This window comes from Macrotis lagotis, chromosome 1, assembly GCF_037893015.1.
Source record: "Macrotis lagotis isolate mMagLag1 chromosome 1, bilby.v1.9.chrom.fasta, whole genome shotgun sequence".
Taxonomy (NCBI): domain Eukaryota; kingdom Metazoa; phylum Chordata; class Mammalia; order Peramelemorphia; family Peramelidae; genus Macrotis; species Macrotis lagotis.
This window is the reverse complement of record NC_133658.1, coordinates 694,217,762-694,226,666: the sequence shown is the minus strand read 5'-3', so window position 1 is coordinate 694,226,666 and position 8,905 is coordinate 694,217,762.

The window sequence follows — 8,905 nt, the reverse complement described above, 5'->3', positions numbered from 1 at the left end:
CCTCCCCCCAGCTGAGAAGGCAAGCAATTTGATATAGCTTATTCATGTACAGTCATAGGAAACATATTTCCATATTAGTCATGTTGTGAAAGAAAATAAAGATTTAAAAAACAAGAAAAATAAAGAAAAAAGTATACTTTGATCTACATTCTTTTCTTTGAAGAAGGATAGCATTTTTCATTCTAAGTCTTTCAGAATTGTCATAGCTCAAGGGCAGCTAGGTGGCACAGTAAGGAGGATGTGAGTTCAAATGCAACCTCAGACACTTAATAATTGCCTAGCTTTGTGACCTTGAACAAAACTTGATTCCATTGTCTTAAATAAAAATAAAATAAAATCCAGGTTGTCTTAGATCATTGTATTGCTGAAAATAGCTAAATCATTCATAGTTGACTATCACACAATATTGCTGTTACTATATACGATGTTCTCTTGGTTCTTCTGGGAGCACCTTTCTTGTCATTAGGCAAATGGGGTTAAGTGGCTTGCCCAAGGCCACACAGCTAGGTAATTATTAAATGTCTGAGACTGGATTTGAACCCAGGTACTCCTGACTCCAGGGCTGGTTTTATCCACTGAGCCACCTAGCCACCCCTTGTCATTTCTTTATAGAACAATAGTATTCCATCAGAATCATATACAATTTGTTCATCCTTTCTTCAATGGATGGTCAGCTCCTCAATTGCCAATTCTTTGCCACCCCATAAAGTGTTGCTATAAATATTATTGTACATGTCTTTTCCCTTTTGTTTTTTACCTTTTGGGGATATAAACTTAGTAGTGGTCTTGCTTGATCAAAGGATGTGCATGATTTTGTAGTCCTTTGGGCATAGTTGTGAATTGCTCTACAGAATGGTTAAATCAGTTCACAACTTCAACGACAGTGCCATAGTGTCTCAATTTACCTCATCTCCTGCAATATTTGTCATTTTCCTTCTGTCATATTATCATATTATCCAATCTGATTTGCAACTTTTTCCCAGTTTTTCTTGTTCTTAGTTCTATCAATTTTGGATGAATCCTAAATTTTTAACCTATCATCTAATTTTCTATCCTGTATTTCCACCCAGATGTTCTATTAGCACCTCAAACTCAATATATTTAAAACTGGATTCACCCTCACCTCACCACATCAACTCCAGCTCGTGTCTTTCCTATTCCTGTTAAATGACACCATCTGAAATGTTCTCTTTTCTCACTTCCATATCCTAGTATCCTTACTTTCCTCCAAAATTCAGTACAAGCATTACCTCTTTCATGGTGGTCTTTCCTGATTCCTCTCCCCCTCAAATAGTAGTAATTTATACTTCTCAAAAAAATTTGCTATGTATTTATTCTCTATATATTTCATATATACATGTACATATACACATTTTTTCTCTATATACATGAGATTTGTAGATTGTAAGTTTTTTGAGAGAAGGGACTGTCTTAATGTAGTATTTATATCCATGTGATTATTTTATTCTCAGACCCCAGTCCAATGCTTGTCAAATTCATGATCTTAATAACTTCCTGTTGGTTGATCCTTATGACTGATATTTATATATCACTTCGAAGTTTATAAAACACCTAGTATACACTATTTCATTTGATACTCACAGTAACCCAGGTACTGAACTTCTTATTATCTTCATTTTACAGATTAGAAAGCCTTATTTTAAAGAGATTAAATGCCTTTTCCTTTGGTCACATAACTAGCAAGAATCAGAAATGGTATTTGAACACAGTTTTTCCTAATGTTTCCTAATGTTCCTATCTACAGTATCATACAGTGTCTCCAAAAAATTTTCCAATCCCAGAGGCTTAAAACTTTGGGGTTAGCAGTACTAAGAAATGAGAACTGGATAGACAATAAGGGGGTCAGGGGACACTGCAGATCTCTGCTCTCCTTGGGGCAGGACTGAGATGGCAATCACACTCAGATCCAGGTTGCAATCTGGGTCCCCACAACACCACCATCACAGAGCAGGGACTATCCTCACAGCTCCAAGGTAGAGGAGAGGGCCTGAACACAGGCAAGAGAGCAGTTAGAGCCTTTCATAAGACCTTGGAGTAATTAAAGTCCCTGTGTATTGTCTCAAAAAAACCAAAGCCTTGGAAGTGCAGCAAATCAGTTATAGACTGAGGAAATGAGCAAACAATAGAAAAAAGAAGAATCTGACCATAGAGAATTATTTTGGTCCCGTGGAGGATCAAAATATATACTCAGATGATGAAAAAGTCAAAGCTTCTGTATCCAAAACCTCCAAGAGAAATAGGAATGGGATCAGGCTATGAATGAGTTCAAAAGGTACTTTGAAAAGCAATTAAGGAAGGTAGAGAAAAAATTGGGAGGAGAAATGAGAGCGATGCAGAAAAATCATGAAAACCAAGTAAGAAACTTGGTGAAGGAAAATCCAAAAAAAAAAAAAAAATACTGAGGAAAATAACATGTTGAAAACCAGTTTGGGGCAAATGAAAAAAAAAGCAAAACAAAAGGCAAATGAGGAGAAGAATGCCTTAAAAAGCAGAATTGGCCAGCTGGAAAAGGAGATAAAAAAGCTCTCTGAAGAAAATAACTCCTTCAAATGCAGAATGGAACTAAAGGAAGCTGATGACTTTGCAAGAACTAAGGAAGAAGGGTGGCTAGGTGGCACAGTGGATAGAGCACCAGTCCTGAAATCAGGAGTACCTGGGTTCAAATCCAGTCTCAGACACTTAATGATTACCTAGCTGTGTGGCCTTGGGCAAGTCACTTAACCCCATTTGCCTTACAAAAATCTAAAAAACAAAAGAATTAAAGGAAGAAATAAAATTATACCAAAAAAAATTAGAGGAAAATGTGAAATATCTCATTGGAAAAACAACTGACCTCAAAAACAGATCCAGAAGAGCTAATTTAAAAATAATTGAGCTACCTGAAAGTCATGACCAGGAAAGGAACCTAGACTTCATTTTTCAAGAAATAATACAGAAAAATTGCCCTGAGATCTCAGAAGCAGAAGATAAAATAGAAATTGAGGGAATTCACTGATCACCTCCTGAAAGAGATCTTAAAAGAAAAACTTCCAGGAATATTATAGCCAAACTCCAGAACTCCCAAGTCAAAGAGAAAATACTAAAAGCTGCCAGAAATAAGCAATTCAACTACCATGGCTCTGTAGTCAGGATTACACAGGATCTGGCAGCATCCATACTAAGGGCTCATGGGGCTTGGAATATGATATTCTGGAAAGCAAAGGATCTTGGTTTACAACCAAGAATCAACTACCAGGGGTGGCTAGGTGGTGCAGTGTGTAAAGCACCGGCCCTGGGGTCAGGAGTACCTGAGTTCAAATCCGGCCTCAGACACTTAATAATTACCTAGCTGTGTGGCCCTGAGCAAGACACAACCCCATTTGCCTTGCAAAAACCTAAAAATAAAAAATAACAAAAATTTTTAAAAAACGAAATAGGGTTTTAGAGTTTGCCAAACACTTAAAAAATATTGTCTCATTTTATTCTCATAACAACTTTGGGTAGTAAGTTCTCCTAGGTACTGGATAAATATTTAATAATGACTTTCTGGAGATAATATCCTAGCTTTGCTTGTATATTAGTTACTGTATAGCTAGAATTTCAATTCAGGTAGGAAAGAAAAGCAATGCTCTAAGAGAGTCACTTTGATGAACATAGGGTCTTGTAGTCCTCTCAAATCCCCCTGTGAATGTGGTCACTTACCTCATCTGCCAAAAGACTAGCCAAGACTACAGCATCAGGAGCTAGAATGTGACCAACATGTGCTTAAGAGAAGCATGACTAACACATAAATGCTAACTCTTGCATTATCCTAAAGATGATCTTGTCATTGATTGTGAAAGGAGACAAAAGTGTAAAACAAAGTGATGTTAGGAAAATCTGGTGATTCTGGAGAACTTTTAAGCATTTGTCTGTCCTTTCCAATATGTTTTCTAGGTTTCCTAATTTCTCCAGCATAAGTAATTGGTATCCTAGAACTATAATGAACATTGTTATGATGATATACAAATCATTGATTTCCTTGACTCACTGAATGAATTGGTCTCATAAGAGTCCTAAAAACCAGACAGAAGCTTTGTGCTTCTCATTAACTATCATTTATATAATACTTTAGAGTTTGCAATGCACTTTATATACCTCATTACATTTGAGATGCACAACAATCTTGTGTTTCCAAATGTTTCTCATTTGGATTTGAGCCTTTTTGCCCCAGAACTAGGTCTAAACCTCCATTTAATGCCACACTTTATTTTAGGCAGATATTCTCAAACACTAATGAAGTGCCCATTAACACACCAGGTCCCATGTGAATAAAGCAAAAAAGGCTAAGTAAGAGACAGCTGGTGTAAGCAATTTTGAAACCTTGGTTTGGGATTTTCATTTTAATAAGCCTCAAGACCAGCACCAGTTCAAAAGGATTCAAATCAGGAGTACCTTGCCAAAAATATCACTGAAAGACTTGTATGCAGGCAAAATGTTCTTGAAACTTTTATTTATAATAACTAATGAATAAATTTTCATACAGGGAAAAATTGGACCCAAGGATGATCAAAGACTCACAGTAAGTGTCCTAACCTTGAAATTTTGAAATTAGGATACATAAAACATCATAGTTTTATGGGTTTTTTTATTTTATTCTATCCTTTCCTTCCTATCTTTCCCATCTCTTATTCTCCACCTAGTGTCAAATTCCATGTTCTCTATCTCCTTTTATACTTATTTAAAAATAAACATTTAGATTCTATAAGCATAGTGAAGAGGCAGCTAGTGGTTCATTGGATAGAGCACTGGACCTGGAGTCAGGAAGACCTGAGGTCAAATTTGACCTCAGATATTTAATAGATATCTGATCCTGGGCTTAATTTCTTAATTTCTGTCATTTAATTTCTGTTTACCTTAATCCAGTGGAGAAGGAAATGGCAAACGACTCCAGTATCTTTACCAGGAAAATTCCAAATGGGGTCATGAAGAATTAGATATGATTGAAAGAACTGACCAACTGACCAAACAACCAACAACTGACCAAAATGAAACAATAGAATAGCAATAGCAATATCTACTATAAGTTTACTGTTATGATTTCTTGCCTTCTTGATAGTGGGGAAGGTAGTCAGGGAGGAACTGGAACTGTAAATAAAATAAAATGGAATTAAAAAATCAGTTTATTTCTTTGAACTCAGCAATTACATGAAATATATTTATATAGGTAGAAAAATGGAAATACATTGAAAGTCTTTTTCTAAAGCATTTCACATTTCATTCATAATGTATGTTTATGAGTCCATAACTCAAAACAAATATTGTTATAATTTTGCCTCTGAGAATTAAAGATTCCCAGAGGTGATCAAATAATGCTATTTCTTATTAATCAATGGTCCTATTTTTACAGAGAGAAGATATAATTAAATTAATTAAAGAAATATGTGGTAAGTTTGTTTTGTTTTATAAAACTGACATTTTATACATATGGTGTCTTATTTTACTCTTTTCTGAAATTGTGAATGGTCAAAAAAAAACCTATGTTTGTGTGTTTCATATACACATGTATAAATATATTATATATGTGTATATAAATGTTTGCTGGAAGCTTTGTGTATACAATGTGTATATACATACTGCAGCATCCATGTACAATTTATACATATACACACATTTAAAATATATATATATGTATATATATATATATATACATATATATATATATATATATATATATGTATATATATATATATATATATATATATATCCATAGCTTCGGCACCCACTCACTGGTCCTTTGCATACTAAATTCTCACTCCCTTCAGATTTTCACTTTGTCAAGATGACAAAATTTAGTAAATAGGGATTTGGTGGTAAAGGCAGAAATAGGGAGAAAATCCATGTAAATAAAACCTACTCTTATTGTTCTACTGTCTTCCCAAAGTATTATAATAGAATCTAAAAAAAGATTCATTACCTAGGATTCATGAACTTGGAATGTTTTTAATATCTTGATAATTTAAAGCTTTTCATATATTTTTGTTACCCTATGTATTTTACTTTATTCCTTTGAAAATATTATTTTGAGAAGGAATCCATAGGACTTCATAGACTGCCAAAGGGATCCATGACATGAACAAGATTAAGAAAGAACCCCTTGTTTCTTTGGTTACTTAATTAGTTGACTAGTTTAAAAACATTTGAGTACTTATATGTGTTCTGGGCTCAAGGATACCCAACTAATTATGTAAAGATAGGAATAATAACTAAATTTTCCAGGTGAGATCTGCTTCTAATTTATCTGCATAAATCTAATTTGTATAGAGTTGTTGTCATGTTGTGTCTCCCATTAGACTCCTTAGAGTCTAGAGACTGTCTTAGAATCTATCTTTTGGGGGTTTTTAACCCCAGTACTTAGCAGGAGTACTGACTTTTCTATAAGGAAAAGTCTCTCTCCCTTACCACACTTCTTAGAATTCTTGTTTTTTCCCACATTCTACCAGAACTCCCATTTACCTTTACAATCAGGCCAATTAGTAGTCAACTCCTACTTGAAAACCTTCAATAGCCAGAATTGTTATTTCCCTGAACTAAATCTGTAGTTAGATTGCCATAGCAAGAAGCTTTATCTATATTCCTTGACATCTCAGACCCAACAACCACACTCTCATGCAACCCTTTCCATTTTTTTGGCTATGTTAACGGTAGCTAAATGAAGTATTACTTATTACATTGTAATCTAATTCCACCCACTTTTAAGAAAAGTACATGTCTTTCAGGATATTTGTTTTCCAATTGTTCCATATTTTTCTCCCCAATTAGAATGAAGTTTCCAAGAATGTTTTGGGGTTGTTTTGGATGAGGAGGGAGTAAGGGAGATCTTCATAGGACTTCACTTTTTCTGGGCACAAGAGAAACCTTCAAAAATGCCAGTTGATTTTGAGGTCATTATTAGGGCAGAGAGAGACTTTTTCCTGGCAAAGTTGATATAAACATTGAGTTAGTACTTTAAACACAGAATTTTACTATTTCTCTTGTAATTATACTAATATAAGAATTAAGAAAATGACTATACCATCTACTAACTCAAAACTAATTCTGAGTTTCTCCTGCATTTTTCTTCTATAGGATGTACCATTAACTGTAAGGACATACCAATGGAGCTTGTTTTTGTGATCAACAGCCCTGAAAGCATGGGACCTGAAAACCTAGAGGTCATCAAAGATTTTGTCATATCTCTAGTTGACAGAGTGACTATAGGAAGAAATGCTACCAGAATTGCCCTTGTGCTATATGGTTCAGAAGTTCAACTCAGATTTGGTCTGGACAGATTCATTGCAAAACAGGATGTGAAACAGGCAATTAGAAAGATTTCATATATGGGGGAAAAGTACTTATACTGGTACAGCCATTCATAAAGCCACCCGGGAAGCATTTTGGGGAGCCCGGACCGGTGTCAGGAAAGTAGCTGTTGTAATCACAGATGGTCAAACAGAGAAGAGTGAAGCTATCAGATTAGAAGCTGCTGTCAGGGAAGCTCATGCAGCCAACATTGAGATATATGCAATTGGAATCCTCAATACTTCAGATCCAAGACACTATGAATTTGTCCGAGAATTAAATCTGATTGCATCAGATCCAGATAGAGAACACATGTACCTCTCTGATAGCTTCAACACCCTCTCAGGTGAGTGTATATCAGACCCAATTTAATAATGTAATGGCAATTCCTGAAGAGGAGTCAAAATCAAAAGCAAAGTGGAATGTCTAAATAGTTTTCCAACTAAGGGACAGCTAGGTGGTGCAGTGGATAGAACATCAAGCCTTAATAATTACCTAGCTATGTGACCTTGGGCAAGTCACTTAATCCCATTGAATTTTGTTTAAGCAGTTACTATCTATAAAACCTAGTGCTAGGAGAGATAAAACTTTTTTTTTTAATTAGGACATAATCCTCATTGTCCAAAAAGTTGCTGAAATATGTACAAAATACAGTACCTTTTTTTTTTATTTTGGAGCATAAAGTGTTCATCCTCTCACCTTCCCTTTGGAAGAGTTTCTTCTCCCCATTTCCTTATATCTTTATCTCTTCTGTGTCTTTTCTCCCCAAATCCCTACCTACTCTAAAATAATTATCAATTAATATCCCCAAGTTCTTAGCTGATAACTACTTTTGATATTGTGCCTCTCAAAGTTATTTGCTTTTTTTCTGGAGAAATTCTATACAATCAAAAATCTTTATCACTCAAAAAAATCAGGGAGTGGTGCATTGGAGGAATTTCAGTCACTATTCCAGTCAATGTAGAAGAAAGTGATATTTTAGGACTTCCTATGTATTTCACCAACAGTTCAAACTAGCTCTTGCTGAATTTGGCAATCAGTAGATGCTATAAATCATGGTTTTATTTATTGTTTAATTAACTTAAGAAGGAGATGGAGAATATTATAATAATGCAGTAAATGTAAAAGTATTTCATGATTCCTTTTTTTGGTGAGTCAACTGTTAAAAAACATGCCAGTACATCATTGCTTATGAGTAAGGAATGATCTATGCACAGTAAGCACTCAATAAATGATATTGATAATTATACCAAATTATGGCAGGCTTGACAATGAAAGTGGTGTGATTCACATAACTAAAAAACAAAAAAAACTATAATTATATTAGGCAAGTATTCTTAACCTGAAATAGGGGGAACTTTTTTAAAAATATGTTTGGATAAATTGTATTTGAATACAATTGGTTCCCTTTGTAATTCTCCATATTTTATTTTGTAAATATAAAAAACATTATTCTGAGAAAGGATTCATAGGTGTCACCAAAAGTGATACCAAGGGACTATGAGACAAAAAAAAAAAGGTTGAGAACTCCTGATCATAGGGATGCTCCTTGTGGGTATTAGTTAAACCAGTGCCTTGGGACTAG